The sequence below is a fragment of the Agelaius tricolor genome, unplaced genomic scaffold, assembly GCF_023055355.1.
Source record: "Agelaius tricolor isolate 1412-34295 unplaced genomic scaffold, bAgeTri1.0.p SCAF_3, whole genome shotgun sequence".
NCBI lineage: Eukaryota > Metazoa > Chordata > Aves > Passeriformes > Icteridae > Agelaius > Agelaius tricolor.
In genome coordinates, this window is record NW_027269263.1 from 11,767,996 (window position 1) to 11,787,500 (window position 19,505).

A 19,505-nucleotide genomic window follows, 5' to 3' on the forward strand; every position below is an offset into this window, starting at 1 on the left:
TTTGTACCTGAACCAGGAAGAGGCGGTCTAGGGGCCAAGGGGAAAATTGTCCAAGATTTATTCATTAAGTTAACCATTTGCCATTTACTTGAGATTATGCTTCCAGTCCCTCATAAGGGAGGGACATGCTCTATTTTCACAAACTCCACAAGGTAAACACTGTAAAGAATTAGGTGGGCACTGCAAAGAGCTCCAAGGCTTTTCTACAAGAGCTTGGCACAGCAGTTTTCATTCCTTTCCCCTCCACACTTCAGCCCATGCAAAATTTCCAGTGTCCTCCTCAGTTTATGAATCCCTGCCTCACTGAGACTTCTCTGCCACCACCCCCACTCACACAGTGACTCAGACTTATTAAGATAACTTCTCTTTTTCTAGTTCCTCACCTCCAACACACTCAATGCATTAAGGCACATACTCCTGCACATATTTGAAATCCTCACCCAACCACCCCCTCTCATCCAACTTTCCTCCTACACTTCTTGCACTCCCCCATGCTGGGATGACAGAGACAGTCAAAACCCACCCAAATTAGTTAGTTCAACTTTTACTTACACTTCTGGCTTCTCTCAAGATTATTTTGAGCTGGTACTTGAAGACACCAGGACAAGAAGGTCTAAGGTAGCTCTCCTCTCCCACCAGCACAGCCTTTGGTGAAGGTGAGGTTTGTCATGCACAGAAGATCATTCATGACCAGACCTTTACTTACACTTCTGGCTTCTCTCAAGATTATTTTGAGCTCCCAGGTGGGGAGAGGCCTTAGTGCTGCAGTGCAGCTGCACAGGGGTCTGGCTCTGACCCACAAGCTGTGTGCAGACCACAGCTATGGACTGGTTTAAGAACCTACTGTTTCCTTTGAATAGTGGCATTCTGTCCCATGCAAGAAGAGGGATTTGTATATCACTATTTACCCCTGATTTAAGATGTTTAGGGCAACAAAACCTTCTCATCAGGTTTTAGGAACAGCAGGTACCCCAATTTCCCAGCAGGCTATGGATGCTCTGTGGGTAATGGTGCTTGAGTGGTCACTGGGCATAAAGCAGGAGGTTGAGACAAGACACAAAAAACCCCTCCAGCCCCTGGTTCCCAGTGCCTGTGTCAGCACAGGAAGGACCATGAGCACCAAAGCAGCACTGGCTCTGCAGGGGAAAGAAGGCTTTAGCTAAAGCTGGGGATTTGCTCAGATTGACACCTCTGCTGCTGTACAGAGCTCTGCACATTCGCTCGTGCTTGCTTTTGTTCCTTTTCCATAACCAGCAACAGGTGGGGAGGAGTGGGCTGTACATGCAGAAGGAGGATGCAGTGGGAGCAGAGAACATGTTCCTGACATTCAGGGATATGTGCAGGGAAAGCTGTCTGCCTGGAGCAGAGAGGGGCTGGGAAAGGCAAGGGGCCTGCTGAGCTGTGGGTCCCTTAGGCAGGAGCAGGGACAGGCTTCTAATTCTGTCAGCATCAGGTGGGAGTTGGGAAAATGGCTGAGGAGAAGGTTGAAGCAGAAGGAGTGCACAGATCAGATTAAATGAGGGAATCTGCATCCTTTGTACCAAATGTAGATGCTCTTAAAATAGTCTTCTGTCACACTTGTGTACTGATTAAGAAACAGTGTCCATTGCTGAAGCATAATTCTGTGTGTCTTCATTTCATAGCCACTGGCAAAATTCTGGAAACACCTGGAGGCAGACAAATGGCTTTGCTTTCTGTGCAACAGTCTTTTGCTTTTTCCCTGACCCATGCAACTGTAGTTCATGTGCATCACTCCTACTCCAACACTACAGTCTTCTCTGACCAAACACTTCCAAGTCTAACCTATTTGGGATGTGCATAACCAAGTGACCCTGCTGGAGACCTACAAGGAAAATTAAACTGTGGCTCATCTCAGGTAAAAGACTCTTCTCTAATTTCACTGCAACCCTTCCAGACACCTTCTCCCACAGAACAGGTTTCTGATTTGCCCTGCACTGCTCTGCTTTCTGGATAACAGGAGCTGAATTCATTTTGCTCCTCACTCAGAGGCCAGGCACACAGCAATTATCATCTCAGGGTCTAAATTTGCAGCATAAGCCTCACACATGAAAGACCAAAGGGAAACAGAGCTAGGGAGAAGAGACATAAGAGAAAGGTTGCCCTCTTCACTTTTCCAGGATTTTTATTGGGTTGAATTTTAAACACTCTGAAAAGTTGCTGTACTACTTTACCCAAAAAGATGTTTAATCATTCTAATTCTGTGTCTGGATAACTGGACAGAAGAACAACACATTTGCTGTTCTGAGAATAACTGAGACATCAGCAGTAAAGAGAGGCAAGCATAATCCACGACACCTCATCTTTGAGCATGAAGATATCACTCCTGTGAGAAAAGGACATTATAAAATATCTGGACACACACTAACCTAGGCCTCTGTGATGAGCTGCCAATAAGTGCTTCAGCTCCTGTTAATTATGGTGGTGTTTCTACAATGATGAGATGACTTCTCTGTGGAGAAGAGCTCTCATCAGGAAATTGGTTCTATTGCAATTAACATCTTTGAATATCCAAATTTAACATCCTCCTTGAGCCTTCTCCCTTATTTCAGGAAGTTTGTGATCAATCAAGTCCTGAAATAGAGCTGGAGATCTGGGATTCAGGGAAGGGGGAGGAGTTCTGTGTTTGGGGGCAGGAGGGTTAAGTACACCAGTTTCAAAATCAGCTGGTTGATGTCTCCAGCAGCATTTCAACCTCTCATCCCCATGTACATAATTTCCAAGAAAGCTGTTATCATCATCACCACTATTTAGAGTCAGAATAGGTGACACATCCATTTCCTTGCCTCAGCTCTGCCTTCAGGGTCAGCTGTAGAGAAGAATCTGAGACACAGCCAGCCTAAAGACACAACATTCTCTCCTGAAACAATTAATACAGGGTGCAACAGAACACACCTTTCCTCTTCCCCTCCTTCCAAACAGAAATCATCAGTTTTCACTTCCTGGGGCTCTGTCATTCCATCAGTCCCCAGCTACTGCAGCTCCTCAGAGAGCTGGGGTAACGTGAATGGATGCCAAAGGAGAAAACAAAACAAAACCTCTTGCTGATCTTGCTCTTGCCCACACTGCAGCTGAACCACCCAGAACATCCAGCAGCAGCCCTACCACAACCCAACTCACAGGGAGAGGGCAAATTAACACTCCTGATGTACAACATTTCAGGGGTGAAGAATAACAGATTTTCTATTCCCAGCTCACTTAAAGAAAAGCATTTAGACCTAGCCACCAAAATTTTCCTCATCCTGTACTACAACAAGAAATCTGAACAGTAGATGCACTCACTTTATGGCACTGTAAACAACTGGGGAAAAGCAGCCATACACAGGAAGGACTTAGCAAAAATTTCACTGTTAGCTAGCTATTAAATTTGAAAAATATATTCACAGCCAATAGCATCAGAAGGCTAAAGTTTAGGGCTCAAAATTCATAACCATTAAATAAGATTTATTGGTTTTTTAATATAAAAAACCAAATTGTTGTCATCTTATTACAACAGTTCCGTACCTTCTTGGTGATTTCTCACAGGCATCTCCTCTTAGTACTGACTCCTTCTTCTTCACAGCACAACCAACAAACTCCAGCTCTCTTCTCAACCAGCTAACCCACTCTTTTACAGCACTCATCTTTATTAGATACAGCTGTGGCCTGTTAAGGGCAGGCCTGTTCCTAATCTTTGGTAATTAGTACAGCTGCAACTCCTCAGGGGTGAGATTACCTTCTGCACTATCTTTATTTTCATACATTCTATCCCCCCATGCCAAATTACTGTTGCTGTACTATATTCAGTTATATAAAATCTGATTTCCTGCTAGATAGCAATAGACCCTCCCCAACTTGCAGAATATAAACACTGAGTGCTTACATACTTATCTGGGCAAATGACTATGACTAAGAAAATTGTATTATATTCAACAAAATTTAAAAAAAATGTAGCAACACTTTGTGTTCCGCAATGCAAACACTTGTCAAAAATTACAAAAGAAAAGACCAAAAAAAAATCAATGAAACTTGAGAAATAAGTACAATAGACACAAAATTAAGGTGCAGGGTCCTGGACCACAGCTACAGCAGCTCACACAGTCATCTACACCTGTTCAATAATCAATAAAATATGCCTCAAAATCACATTTGGACAGTGGAGCCCAGGGTAGTCAGAGAGGAAATCACAGGGAGTCACTCTGTCTGTTCCAACAGATACCAAATTATACATGAGATGAGCAGAAAACTGAACAAATCAATCCAACAGATTTCATACTAAATCCATCTTTATTTTCAATGAGGGATGCTGTTGAGACAGAGACAGGAAAATACTTGGATAAAGACCTGTTGAATGAAGTCTAAGATTTAGAATAAGAGGAGTAGAAACTAGAGAGCTGATGGGTTAGAAAACCTCTGCACAGCATGAGGACTCACAGCTGAGAAACCAGTGCAGAGGGGTTTGCAATGTTCAGTGCCTTCTGCAGGGCTGCCTCTTTCTAAGGAGCAAGTGAAGTTATAAACCAAGATTTATGAGGTTCTACACACAACATTATGATTCATTAGGGAAAGCTAGGGACTAATAATTGGGGTTCCCTTGTCCCAAATTATTCAGTATTTAATCCAGTCTGTACAGAGGCTGTTGCAAACATATCATCCTGTCTTCCAAATCACTGTGATTTGTGTGCATTCACACCGAGAAACATCTCGACCATGAAGAGCTACAAATACAATTGAAGGGTTCTGAAACCACTAATTTTACAGCTCTCAAAGCCAGGGTAATTTCAACAAAAGAAGGAGGATAATAGGAAAGCCAACTCTTGAGGATCCCATAAGAATTCCACTCAGTGGAAACCAAGGTGGGGGATAACCAGCAGGGATGGGTGCTCAGTCTATCCACTCGGGGAACCAAAGGGCAGGAACTGAGGAAAGGTCTCCTGAGTGGCCTGGCATCCTGAAGGTGGCCCAGCTTTCTGTGCCTGCTGCAGCAGAGCCAGCATCATCCAGAACATCACACCCTGACTGCAGGAGGAATAAGCACTGCCCAGATCAGGAGCACCAAGCAAACTTTGTTCTGAGGGCAGGTCAAATCTCATTCTTCTTACCTTTCACATAAACCCCTCTAAAATTCTTGCACTTCAAGGCATGAATTCACAAGAAGTTATTAAAAGCATAACATCATTTAGAGTCTGCAAAGTCCTCTGTCACACCCCAGTACTTCAAGTGTTCCACACCATACATTTAAAGCCACTTGGTGACATTTAAGGAGAAAATTCCTCTTTAGCTCTCCACTCCAATTGCCATGACAGAAACCAACAGGGTGAGCCCTTTAAAGAGCCCCTTTGTTCCTTTACTACACGAGCTCGCTATTGTACACACACAAACGTGCTGACACACACACTGCAGCTAATGTGGATCACACAGGTGGCCCACAGAGATATAAATGCACACATGACAACCTGGAGCACACAGATATATGTGCACCAGCACACATGAAATCTTCCAACCTTCGTGTGTTCCAAGGGTGCTTGTCTCTCCACCGATCCCACATTCCTGAGTTCTGCTGGCTCCTGCCCCCAGCACCCAGTGTCTCACTTTCTTGTCAACTTCAGGAGGTGCCCAGCATGAAGACAAGAAAGCAGTAGATCCAGGGAGGCTTGAAGAGTACCCTGTGACTGCCCCGGGGTAGCCAAGTGAAAAAAAGATGAGGGGGAGAAGGAGGGAAGAGGTGGTTCCTGAGAGGTCACTGGAACAGCTGTCATATGAGTAGGTTTCAGTTCCCTTCCCATTTTTTATATTTAGGTGAAAATTTGAGTAGCTACTTATAAACTGGGGGGAAAGCCCCACCTCCTTGGCTTATATTTTTCCATGGAGGACCTGACAATGTTAGAACATCAGGACAGCAAGTAAAAGCAGAGTAAGCAAAACCAATGCAATTTCCAGATCCTGCTGAAATTTTACTTCAAGGATGAGCATTGAGAGTTAGAGCAGTAAATAAAGAATCCCTTGCTTTTGCTTCAAGCAGATAACCACTGTGGCTTTCTAAAAGCTCTGAGTGCTGTAGCCTTTGATAACAAGTAACAAAGCCAGGCAGAGCACATAATAACCCTTACCCTGTGATGAAGTATAATAATAATAATGCATTACCACCGCTTGCTGGTTCATCTTTATCCATGAGTAAGAAGAAGCTACTGTGTTCTTCAAATAAACATTTTGTCTGGCTACAAGCAAAGCTCTTAAAGTCAGAGTGGATTCAGGAATAAATTTACTTCATTTACAGTGCACAGCAATAGTCCATTCCATGCTAATGGCAACTCTTATGCTTTTTGTCAATATGTTCCTTTTACAGGGAATTTGGATAGCTTTTTAGCTGGTTCATTTGCTATTTTGTGTCACACATCACCTGCTCTTCTCTGCTGGTGTTTTCCAGCTTTACAGCTGAAGATTATCCCTTTGGGCTGATCATCCTTTTTTGAAAAAGGTAATGCTGTGAAATACAGGAAGCAGGTATAGCAAATGCAGAGAGGAAAAACCTTTCATAGATTTCTGCCAACTCTTCAGTCTTTCCATTCTCTAAATGCTCCCTTCACGCCTGCTACCCTCTCACCAAGGTGGCTGAGCTTCAATGCACACACAAAGTCTCCTCCCCAAAAAGTGGTCACACAGCATCCCACATTCTGCAGCTTCCCTGGTTCATCAGCCAAGGGCAGGAACAGCCTCCTCTGCCTCTGAGTCCAGCTCCAAAGGCCTCCAAGCCAGCTCAGGCAGAGCAGTTCAGTCTCTCTCCTTCCCTGGACTCCCATCACCCACATGTTCCTGGCGCCTGTGCCTGGTAAATCAAGGGACTCACTGACCTGGGCTTGCCCCCTGATCCTCACTTCAAGTAACACTTCCTCTGCCATAAATGGGGACACTGGGCATGATACTCCCAAAGAAGACCCTTCAATTTGTATGAGCTCATCACTCATACTACTTTTAACACTTTGTGATCATTTCTGCATGGAGATAAGTAAATCTCCCATCTTCTCACTCAGGGACAGAGAGACTCTTCTGAAATATTTCCATTCAGCATTTTTTCCAATCATCTTTTAAATGTTTTTCTTAAAACCAAAGCTGACTCACCCACTAAAACAAGATCGTCTGACTCATATTTAACACTTTTGTCTCCATGGCTCATTTTGGTCACCAACTGGCTTAGACTTTTCTTTGTGCTACATGTAAGGGGAAAGAATAGAGAAAAATGTACTTTAAACATCCATTCAGTTCCAAACTGTTGACAAATGCTCAGGATAAATCTGCAGAGAAAGGAAATTGTTACAGCACCTAGAGACCTATTACAAATTAGAACAGAAATGAAATTTTTCAGCAAGAGACAGATTTGTACTTTCATGTTCCCAGATTCAGATGAAAAGGGGGCTCTGTTTAAGAGATATTTGGCTAGAGGGTTTTCTTTTCTTCATTTACCATCATCAAAACCCTCATAAGACTGAACAGCGCTTCAGAAATGAAATAACAAGCCAGAAATAATTTCCCATTTGCACTTATCTTGCAGTGAGATTTATTACTTAATATTTCTAAAATATCTAAAAAGGAGAGCCCTAAAAAGAGAGGCCCAGATTTAGGTGAGATATAAACTGTTACTGCTTCACCCATGGGAAGTCCCCATTTCAAACAAGGACAGCATCAACATCCCCTTTAGAGCCACAAAACTGATCCACAGAAAGCTCCTCTGAGGTGGATCCAATTGAAGCACCTGCAGCAATTTTCCAGAGGAATCAAAAAAGCTGGAGAGCAGATCTGATGGAAATTAATGGGATCTGGGGTGTTGCTTGCCTCTAGCTTTCTTTCAAAGACCTCCAGGTTAGCCTCAGAGCCTGGTCTTCTCTCTGATATGGAGATCACTAATAAAACCAAAACAGTGTCTTCACCCATGTGGGAGAAAACTAATATCACCTATGCAAAGGCTTTTCAGTAACTTACAAGTAATGGAGGACTTCAGTCCCAGCTGAAGTGAAATAAACTCAGTCTAGAATTTAAGTTGTTCACGAGGTTTGGGTAAGTACTTTTAATAATCTTCTGATTAATCAGGACAAAGATAACATGCTGGGTGAGAAGAGGGGAGAGATTTTAATGCAGCAAATGGAAACAAGTTTTAAATGTCAGAAGGTGAAACAGGCTTAGCTTATGGCTGTGTTTTGGAAAGCAGCAGGGAACTCAAGACATCTATATAAACACATTATTGAAGCATTCTGGCTCACAGTTTTTGCTTAGGTATCAACAAGACAGAGAAATTCCCCTTGCTTCATGTACTTCCTCTGTGCTCTGGCAGATGTTATCAACCAGACCCACTGGTCCCACTTGCTTTTCAGTTTAACCTGTGTTTAATGCTTCCTGAGATCACAAAAACTGCACTTCCAGGGAACACTTTTGCAGCCCAGGCAGGCAGGGCCAGTCTCTAGAAAACCCTCAGCCTGGGGGCAGAAAGTGCTGCTGGTGTCCATCTGAACTCTGCAAGGGCAAGGTGACTTTGAGAAGAGATGTGCTAATCTAGAGATGTACTTCTCACCCTGTTTGAAAGGAGGGACAGCCCTGTCCTGTTCCTCACCCACAGAGAGGCAGATCATAAGCTCTGCTGTCACAAGGGCACCTCCACCAGCAGCCCCAGCAGCACAGCAGGCACTGAGTGCAGAGCCAGGCTGTTTGTTCTGCAGTGTGAGGTGCCACAGGTCCAACTCCTCATTAGCCCGCACCATTTGTCAGCTGCATGTGATCACTCATGAATAATGTTCTCCTGCCCAGCTCAGAGGCACACACTTGTGCCCTCTCACTGGGCACGTGCCATACACAGACAGCCCAAGACACAACTGAGATAAGCTTATTTCAGTGTTTCAGAGCACAGGAGTTAGAGCAGAACACTTTTCCTTCCAGCTCTACACCTTGCCTTTGCTGTAACCAAGAAGGAAGGAACCTGGCACAGCCTGTTGAAAACAAACAGAATGCCTCTGATTTTACAATGGAGCACTTGGGATTTAAGGGGGAAAACCACATCTAAGAGCAAGCCAGGGCAGTGTTTTCTCCCAGATTCACCCCTCTGATCTACCAACAGGTCCCCATCACTATCCTGGTGGCACCAGGTCCCTGGACAAACCCTGAGGAAGCCTGGCACTGAGCTGAGGTGTGCCCAGGGCAGTCAGCCCCACATCTCTGTGTGGGAAGGGAGGAGCTTGCAGACTGCTGAATAAACATAGATGGAAAAAATAACCAAGTAGTTCCTTGGGCATTGCATTCTCAAATTGCCTGAATCTCCACACCTGGTGGTGAGTACACCTCCTCAGTCTGGAGGAGATGATAAAATTGTTTGTGCCCTCTTAGCCATTCCTCAAGGAATTACTGCTGTGATCTAGTGAGAGACTCAACTGGATAATCTATTCCAGAAGAGAACCACCAAGGTCCGCACAGCAGAGGGTTTTAGCTTCCCCTGAAAGCCCAAATTATAGAGGTCTGTGTTGGCACAAGCCATTGCCCTGCTCTGGGCTCATCATGCCACTCTGTCCTGCATTTCCTGCTCCAGGACTTGGAGCACAGAACTCCCCAGCCTGCCTGCACAGCTCAGAGCAACCACCCTCCTGCTCTGAAATATTCCTACTGACAGACAGCATGGAGAATAACAATTTCCAGTTGTCTCGAAGATGCAAAATCAACCTTAAAGACTAACTAGCAAATTAGATAAAAGAATGTAAAAAGTAGGCACACAGAATGAAAAACACAGCTAGAACCAGTGGATAAACAGATAATGGGGAACATAGGGGCTTTTGTGGCAAAATTATGTAACAAGAAATAACAGCACATGCACTAAGAGAAGTTCAAAGCAAAATCATCAGAATATTGGGGGCTCTCAGTGAAAATGACCACCAGAGACCCTTTTAGATGACCCTTCAGAACCATAAGAGGACTTCCAGTAAGAGGCAGAGGCATCTAAATTAATTCTAGGAAATGTTCATGTATTAGCTAGGAAATATTTTATAATGAATATGATCAATCATGGTGGAATAAACACCCTGATGTAAAATTTCACAACACACATCCAGTTAGGGGGAAAATCCCCCAGATGTGTCCAGCACTGTAATAAGAAATGCCTGCTTTCTAAGACTTTCAATTGTGTTAAAATTTTTGTTCTCAAGCTGATTTCAGTATCTTAGAGGGCAGGACTAGCCAGAGTACAGCTCATGGCAGTTATAAACTGCTCTTCCCAAAGTATTGCAAAACAGCAGGGCTGGATCCTTGGCCAGCAAATCCTTTGCCTGGGGGTACAAGGGCAGATTGAGGTGAAATGCTGTACACTGGGCTGCTGCATTCCTCCAGGAGGAATGAAGGTCAAAGACTTTGGGAGACAAGAGACAAATGAAAGGAGAAGGCAGCAATCTGAGCATCCAAACCTACTGGCACTATACCCACAGAAATCCCTTATAATTGTGGTAAAACCTTCAGCCTGGCTAAAAATCAGAGAAAGCCTCTTAGGTGCCCCAAGCTCGTGTGTCCCTGAGCAGGTACTCTGAAAGGACTGTTTCACCTCTACTAACACCTGAAAAATTCACAGTTTAACCTTTACTCTTGAATTTCATCTCCTGTGGTAAGAGAACAGCCTGTCCTCTGCCACCCCAGTGATGTTGCAGAGAATAATGTACACCTGTACAGGGCTTTGAAAACCACTTTATAAGACCCCAGAGTTTGTCATTATTCCCCAAACATGCTTCAGAGAGAGGCTGGTGCTCAGCATGCAGCAGCCAAGAGTAGGGCCAGGGCCACGGACACCCAACCTCATCTGCCAGCAGCACCCCAAGGCAGGAGGCAATCCCAGCAGGAATACCAGGAGCACCTGGCACACAAATCCAGGCAATCACAGCAGCACCTGGCATACAAGCCCCTGTCTGCAAGCCAGCACATTCTGGTAAGGATTCCCATGCACTTCAATAGTGGATGCAAGAGCAGCTCTGCTCCCAACGCTCAGCAACCACAACCAAAGAGCTGGTGCTGTTCTTACTCTACTCCAAAAGTCACAATAAAGACCAACATCATGGCAATAAGCAAGAGAGCTGCATCCCCAGAAAAGCTCAGGAGCCCTGTGTTTCCCCTCCCATGCAGGCAGAAACAGTTGTTCCTCTCCAGCTCATAACAGAGGCACCCAGAAGAGCCAGGAGGAGAGAGACAGAAAGAGTTAAGCAAAGGTAACAAGAGCAAGAGAGACAACAAAGCACTGACACCCCCACACAGGCCCTCAGGTAGTTTCTTGCCACTGAGTCCATCCCCAAGTGCCATTCACACAACTTTTCCATCCCCTGTCACATGTTAATAATTGTTGTCCATGGCCCTTCTTCTAATACCTGATGCCAGAGGGGTCAGGGCAGGGAGAGCCACACAGAGCCTGCTGGGCTCTGAGGGAACCTGCAAAGACAAAGCAGCCAGCACAGATATTCCTGCTGCAGAAACTACAGAGATTTTTCCAAAACTTTCCTATACAAATCACATACAATCAGCAGCCTGGAAAACGTGTGTGAACCGACCATTTAATGCAGCAGTTCAGATCCTGTCTGCTTGGGCACAAGGATCCTGGCTGCTTGATTTGCTCTCTGTTGAGTAGCCCTCCCAGCTTCTACAACACAGGCAAAAGCTAAGATCATCTATACTGAAGTATGCTAGCTCCAGGAATCCTGATTTTCTTGACAAAACCTATTCCAAACAGACAAACCACTAAAATTTGAAGCACCCTCACAAATGAATATATTAAGTTGCATCAATAATAATTTATCTTTTACATATCACTTCCCTCATACTTATTTTCTAAACTAAGTACAGTGGAACAATAACCCCAAGTATGCATAGTTTTTCATGTTTAAATACACAAAAGAAAGGTGCACAGAAATAAAAAACTGTGGAGCTTCACACCTGGAAAAGACCAGAGGAGACAGGAGATCTGTTGCTCATTCCAGCATTTCTCTACACGGATGAGATTTCCTTTACAGTGCAGCATCATGATAGACCTCAGAAACTTAGAGCAATATCCTTTTGCATGCATAATAGTTCCTTCAGTGCATATTTACTTTCATGCAGCCCATCATTCTTTATTTGGAGCTATATTTTTATGCACAAAACAGTAGCTTTCAGAGGAGGCAGGAGTTATTAAAAAGTTCATCTGTTCCAGCTGCTTAATCCTCACTTAAACTCATCATTAATCCTTTTTTTATGACACCATAATTGTCACTATGGCAACCAATTATGATGTCACAAACAAGATTAGAATTTTAGATAGGGGAACAGAATTAGCTTCTCTGCTATTTGTTTAGGTCCTTAGTGGCTGTCATGCCTGATCAAATCATTGCCCAATGAGTTCAAAACTCTGCTCAATATCCCACCAATGCAGGGCAAGGCAGACAGAAACACAGGCAGGGGGATGTGCCCAGTGAAGGATGGGAAGGTGCAGTGCACAGACACTCCCTTCCCAGCCCCTCCAGGTCACATTCTCAGCTCCTGAAGCAAGAAATCATTGGCAGCTCCAGTGACATTGTGGGTACTCAGTAGTCAGGCTTCTTACAAATGCAATTCATCTTCCTATTAAAGCCTAATCCTTCTTTGGATTCCACTGAATATTCCCCTTCAATGATTTGCTGCAGCAAAGTCCCTATTAAATACACACAAAACAATCATGTATGGCAAGTAAAGAAAAAGCCCCTGAGCTCACTTATTTCATCATATTTTCTTCTACTTATAAACCAAATAACCACAGTCTGTCATCTTTCTTCCTGCAGAATAATCACAAACACACTTGAATGCCTGAAGTGATTTACCCTTCTTTAGTCCTTTTTCATTTCATCTATAGCTTTTCAGGCTCCCAACAAATCAAAGGAAGAAAAGAGTAATACTAATAAAGAGGTCAGATGTCAGCCACCCAGGTACTATGCAGCACACCATCAACAGCTGGAGGTGTCACATATTCACCATAAAGATGATTTGTCCCCATTCCTTCCCCCCTGGAGGTTTTGTTTGTGCCATTCTGGTGAGGTAAATGAATTAGAGCAACAGCAAGTGTTAAGCTAAGAGCAAAACGCACCAAAAAAGGGATTGTCCCAGGGAATAACATCAGGACTTGCACAGAGGCACCCTCCTCTAACACATGCTCCTTTCAGCAGCCAGGGCTGGCTTTGAACCATTAAAGAACAATCCTGAGACCAGCAGTCATGGGCAATCCGTGCATTTTACTTTCCAGACAATCTATTGTAGCTCATGGAAAACGTGACAAATGTGCCCCCCCAGATGTACGCACCCTAGAGAGGCAAGAGATTTGCTCTCATGTCCTGCACCAGGACAGAGTCACAGAACAAGTGGCTCCCAGCTGCCCTTGCAGCTGGCAAAGCAGTTCATTTTCGAGATGCAGTTCACAGCAGGCAAAATGGCAACGTCTCTATTTGGCTGTAGAGATATTGCAGCACTTTATAAAACTGACATACTTGCCAGCATCCACTAAAAGAAGCCACCACTTCCACTTCAAAGCAGATTTATATCTTGCCAAAAAAAAAAAAAAAAACAAAAACCAAAACAGCAACAACAAAACTAAAAAAACAAAAACAAAAAAAAACCCCAAAAAAAAACAACCAAAAAAAACCCACCAACTTTTTGCAAGCAAAATTATGTTTTGCCTTTTTTTAATTTGGAAGCATTTGTCAAACACTAACAAGAATATACATATATTCATCCTATTTGTAGGAAGGGTCCACATAAAAACTAATTTTAAGACTGCTTTCCATGGACTGCCTGCAGTCAATAGAGATGGACTCTTCCAGAGAACAGTTTGGAGCCAGAATTATGTTGGCAAAATGGTTCTCTGGAGAAGACTCCCTCACATGCTAACAACCATTGAGTCGGGGTAGTCTCCCCAGCCTGAAATTATCCTGCAGAAATAATTCCTCCTCTCCTCACACTGACTTTTTCACACATACCAGCACTCACAATTTTTCCAGAGCCAGCAGGGCGTGACACCAACCACTAAGATGTGCATGTGGGGACTGATTCATCACAGCAGAGCCATTAGAAGGAAATGCATTAGTCCTAATGGCAAGAACTGCACATTCACATGGTCTCTTCCCAAGAAAGTTCTTAAATCCTGTGGGAGACTTATGTCTGGAACAGCAAAACCAGTACAAGCAGACACTGTTCTGCGACTGACAGTTCAGCAATCCCTTGTCCAGACACAATTTACTGTAACAAACACTGCCTTGCTATTTCACCTCTCTCTTATAGTTGTTTCCAGGCTGCAGTTACCAACACCCTTCAGTCCTACCTTCCTTCCTTTTCTGCTGCCCAGACCAGTTGGATGGGAGCTGCTCAGTCCAGAGAGCCAAATTTCACAGAAATTTGAGTACTACAAAATTCTGTTGAGCTGAGCACGCTGTGGTGCTCAGCAAGCAGAGCACGGTGGGAGAGAGAGATCCTCATCCTGCCAAGATCCTGGAGCCCCCTCCCTGAGAGAGGGTAATTGTTGATCCAGCTGCTCCATGCTCAGAAGGGAGCAGCAGAAATGGCTGAAGAGCAGATCAACACCTCTTCAGGGCAGAAGCCTTTCCAGCTCTAACATCAGACATCACTTTCATCCTCTCTGTAAGACAAGAGTGGTTGCCAGTAAGTGGCTACTCAGCTTTCTACCAACCAGTTACTTCCACCAGTAGCTGCAGAGGAAGACTCCCAGATACAGAACATTCTCAGAAAGAGAAGGAAAAAAACAACCATTAACCATAACACCTGATGTACTTTCAGCTTCCAGACATCACCTCCCTCTTTAGCTGGAAAAATTTGGATGGCCACCCAACATTACTCTGATAACATATTCTAATCATGACACCAAGAAGCTCCTGCTAGCTGTCAGAGGACAATTCATCTCCCATGTTCCTTCAGTCTCTGGTAGCTCAGAAGAGGCTGAGTGTCATAGGGCTGACCAGTACAAGATGTGGTCATTACAACACATTCCTAGCATAAAAAATGAATCATGGACAAGATAGTTTCACAAATGCTACCAAATAACAACTTTGGCTTGCACTCCCATTCATTGGAAAATTCTCATACTGCAAATCAAAACAAAATCACTTTTCTCTTCTGAATCAGAGTGAAAAGAAGAACTCAGGATGAAGAAAGGGAATTATCAGCCATCCTATATTTTACTTATAAGATGAATAATCCTATATTTTACTTATAGGATGAATATATAGATACATTGGTCATGTTGTGAGGTTTCTTAAACAAACCAGCATCTTTCCCAGAAGATTTCAGTTGGAAAATATCATGTCAGAAATGTTTTTACAATGGAAATATTCCCCTGGGAACTTTTAAGCTACCCTTCTCCACCACAGAAGACTGGAATTACAAGCATAAGCATATATTGTGGTAGCTTCACAAGTATTACCTGATGCCCAACTGCCTTAGAATGAGCAAAAGGTCATCATTTTAAAAAACAAATATTCCCCCCCCCCCTCTGTTTGAGCAGACTCTTCACAGAATGGCTTTGAAACCTTCCTTGTGTTTCAGCACACACCCGCAGCTCAGGCACATCAGGCATGAGCCCTGCAGGCTCACCTGGCTGTCCCCAGCACCTTCCTCACTCACTCAGCTGCTGACACACACTGTTGTGCCTGCAGCCACCCATCATGGAGATATTTTCACTGGTTTTCATTTATCCTCCTATTATTTGTGGTTGCACACATAATAAAAGCTGCTTTGTCTGCCTGTGTAGTAAATTTGTCTCATTGTCTTACAACCTCGCTGTGAGAAGCTGTTAGGATTGATTCACAATAGGGCCAACATTTCCATCAAGCAAATATCATGCTCAGCACCTGACAAATTGTGACACTGTTTGCAAAGTGACTGAATCAGGAACAAAAAGCTCCCACTGCGTGTTTGGGTAGGGGTGGCTGGGAAAGGGGCTGGGAAAGGGGCTACCATGCAGGAAACAGGGGCTGCTGTCCAGGCACAGCTGGGACACAGCAAAACCCAGGAGAACCCTGGGATTTCTGGGCATGATGCAGGCAGGAGTGAGCAGGAGAGCTAACCTGCCAGGGAACTGCCTCCTGAGACAGCAAGCTGTGTCTCCTACAGCAGAGGAGCCACATCTTTCTCTTTTTCACCCATTGGATCAAAGTGGGTGGAGTTGATTTTGGTGCCCCAGCTTATTTCTTCCCTCTTTTCTTTCTCTCTGTATTTCACATCCTTATTGGCTTCTTTCAAGCTTGGAAAAATTTCTGTTATAAAGAATTACCCAGTGTGCTCTAAGCACAATTTCCCACCCTTCCTTCCCCTCCTTCTCTCATTTTGTAATTGCTGGTGACCCACTGGAAAAGCCTATCTTTGGTCAGCTGGAAGACCCAAAACTCTGAGTGGGTTGAAATAATCAAATCATTTTTTTATCACCTGCAGCTCCCAGCACAAGCAGATGGGAGAAGCAGACACATGGAGCAGGCCCACATCCATATCCTTCAGCAGGCAGTCAGGCTCAGCTTTATAACTGGTGAGATGCACAGCCACAAAGGACAGTAAAATAACATCACTGGTGGCAGAAAGGCAAGGCCATTTGCTATCTTGGCACTTGACATGTAAAATGGGATGATCTCAATTTTCATGAAGCAAAAGACTTGAGTAATCTTAGGACAAAGGCCAAAGAGTGAAAAGAAAGTGAATTACCTTCTTTTTCTACTAGGTCAGAAGAGGGGTATAATCAGTGTGTGCTGGAAGCTCTCCCTGCCTCTGCCTGCACTGCACTTCTCCCTGAACAGAAGGCACTCCCTGCCAATTAGGAAATGAGGAGGAATGAACCCAGCACTTTCAAAGCCATAGGTCAGCTCCCTTCTTCCTTCCATCTCTGTCCCCAAATTAGTCATCTGATCTTCTCTTCCCACAGAAGAATAGCATGAGCTGAGAAAGGAGAGGAGCCCCCAGCTCAGCAGCTGTGGCTTACTGGACCAGGTACTAACACAAACACCAAACTCAAAGCCTTTCCTCAGAAAGAAGGGAAATTGGAATTGGAAGAAGCTATTGTATGGGCAGCAAAATGACAGCTTCAACCCATCATCTGCTGATGGCAAAATTACATTTCAGTGCTTTCCTTTCTGCACTGAGGAGGTGGGGGTAAGGGGAGAAGAGGAACTGAGCAATCCAGGGATTAGGGAAAAAAATGCCATATTGCCCAACCAAGGGATCAGATTAGGTTTTCCTTTTAAATTCCCTGCTATCTGATCTCTCACATTTTCACCAGACATGAGGTGAAAATTGGAAAGAATGTATTCCTTCCTCTTGAATAGGTGACTAGAAGATTACATATGAGGAATGAAAATTACTTGTGCATCATATTAAATATCTCACCCAGCTGCAGACAGAGATGGCTCAGCTTTGTGTTCTTCATTAAAAAAAATAGGAAAAATTAGAAGAATTTACTCCACTCAATCTCTTTTTTTTTTTTTTTTTAATCATGTGGGAGATTTTTCTAAACACATTCTTTAAGAGGGGAGCTCACACAACACTCTCTCTGGGTTTGCCCTGTCCCAGACAGCATTTCTTAGAGTGCTTCTGGCTTGAGGCTGCCCAGAGGCTTGGATAAACATGCATAATGCTTGGCTTATGTTGTTGATGTCCATCACATCCCTGGGAGTCTGGGGTCTGGAAAGCCCAGGCTATTCCCAGAGGGAAAGACAAGCAGTATCTCCTCTGGAAAGCAGAAAAGCTGGGCTTCTGCCAGCCCTCCCTTTGAGGGTACCAGAGTCTCTGCCAGGCCAGACTGCCTGCAGACATCCCTGCTGAAGGCTGTGGGTTTTGTCCCTCTCAAATGGATTAAGGTTTGATTGGTAAGGGGATTTTTGGGGAAAGAGCTACCACTCCTAGGCCACTAGACTGAAGGGGTAGTAGTTTCTAAACACCAGATGTAAAATCTGTGAGGGGGCATCTTAACTGCTTCATTGGTCTCAATCCAACTCCTGGCTGCCCCAGCATCACAGCCAGCATTACTCATCCTTCTCTGTGCTGAAAAAGGAGGAACAAACTGCTGCCAAGACAGAGGCCAAATAACCCGACACTCGGTAATTTTGCTGTTCACGCTGGAACACGGCACATTTATCAAACCATGATATGGTCCATATCACACTCAAGGAAATGAAAAACACTGCTTTGCTGTTTGCTGTCCAGGATGAATCAAGATTCACAAAGCCAAAAGAGAGTCCAGGCAAGCATCACAGCCCAAGCCTGTACCCAGCCCATTGGGAGCCTGCTCCAGCACTGTTTGTTATGCATCACTGGGGCTTGTCAGACACCTCTCAGCATTCCTTCAATACCTGAAAAAGCTGGAAAAAATCAAAGCTGAAAAGCTGGAGAGGGTAACTACTGCCTCTTCCTTTTTGCCATGGGCTGGTGTTGTACTGACAGAAAGAAGTCAAAAACCAGTTTCTATTCCAATTACACTTTAAAAGAGCATGCAACTCCTCTGCAACACAGCCTACCACTGCAGGGCTTGGAAATTCCCCATATTGCAGCTCTAAAGGGGAGAAGGAGGCAGCTTATGAGCAACTTGATGGTAAAGAATCAGAGATAAAGCACTGTGCTATAAAGCTCACACTAACCTTGGAGGCAGGGAAAAACTGTTTGAGCAACCTCAATAACTTAAATCTAACCTTGTAGAATGTGAAACCCAGTGTTCATGTAGTTCTGTGTTCTTTGTTCATTGTACCATGCACTGCACAGCCCCAGGTATATAAATAACACAGAGCACAGGGGTCTGGGTGAAGGCAGGGCAACAAAGGGAAATTATAGAATTAAAAGGACAGAGAGCAACTAAAAAAATATAGAAAGACATAAATTCTCTCATGGTAGACACTGGCCAGGGACAAAACTACCTGCTGCAAAGCCAAATGCAGTGCCCTGCAAGAGAAGTGACAGTTTCAGCTGTTGGCTACCTGCAGAGACAGAAATGAAGAACGAGGAATACCTTAAGTTCTTTTCACTAACAGAAGGCCACCCACAACCAAACATGTCAGCTGCACCTGTACTGCTGCTAATTCCTTCTTCAATGTCATTTTAAATCAAGCTAAAAGCTGGGGGTGACTACAGTGCCAGAAGCAAAGGTTCCTACAAGCACAAGCAGCTGGCAAGGCACTGGTGGTGGATATCCCTTGAGGCAGTAGCATCAAAGGCACTTATCTTTTGTTTCCTATCTGCACGAGGGTTTTTAAAATGCGAATTCTCTCAGTGTCTCAACTTACAAGCAACCTCAAAAGTCATAATGAAACTTTATTCACATCTTTGGCATTTCACTAACTTTGACAACAGAGTCCATTGCCCTCTGGGGCTCCATCTCAAACCCACAGATCAGGCTAACATCAGCAATTAGTAATGAGGGACCTGGCCTGGCATGCACCTTCACATGGCATTTCACTGCCTTCAGAGCACCTGCAGGATGCAATGCTCCAGGAGGAATGAACCTCGCTGTG

General features: G+C 44.2%; 1 protein-coding gene across 4 annotated transcripts in view; it reads right to left on the reverse strand.

Annotated features, from left to right (window-relative positions):
- DGKI (diacylglycerol kinase iota) overlaps positions 1-19,505 on the reverse strand; it is a 209,826-nt gene that overhangs the window by 179,688 nt on the left and 10,633 nt on the right. The window lies entirely within an intron of this gene.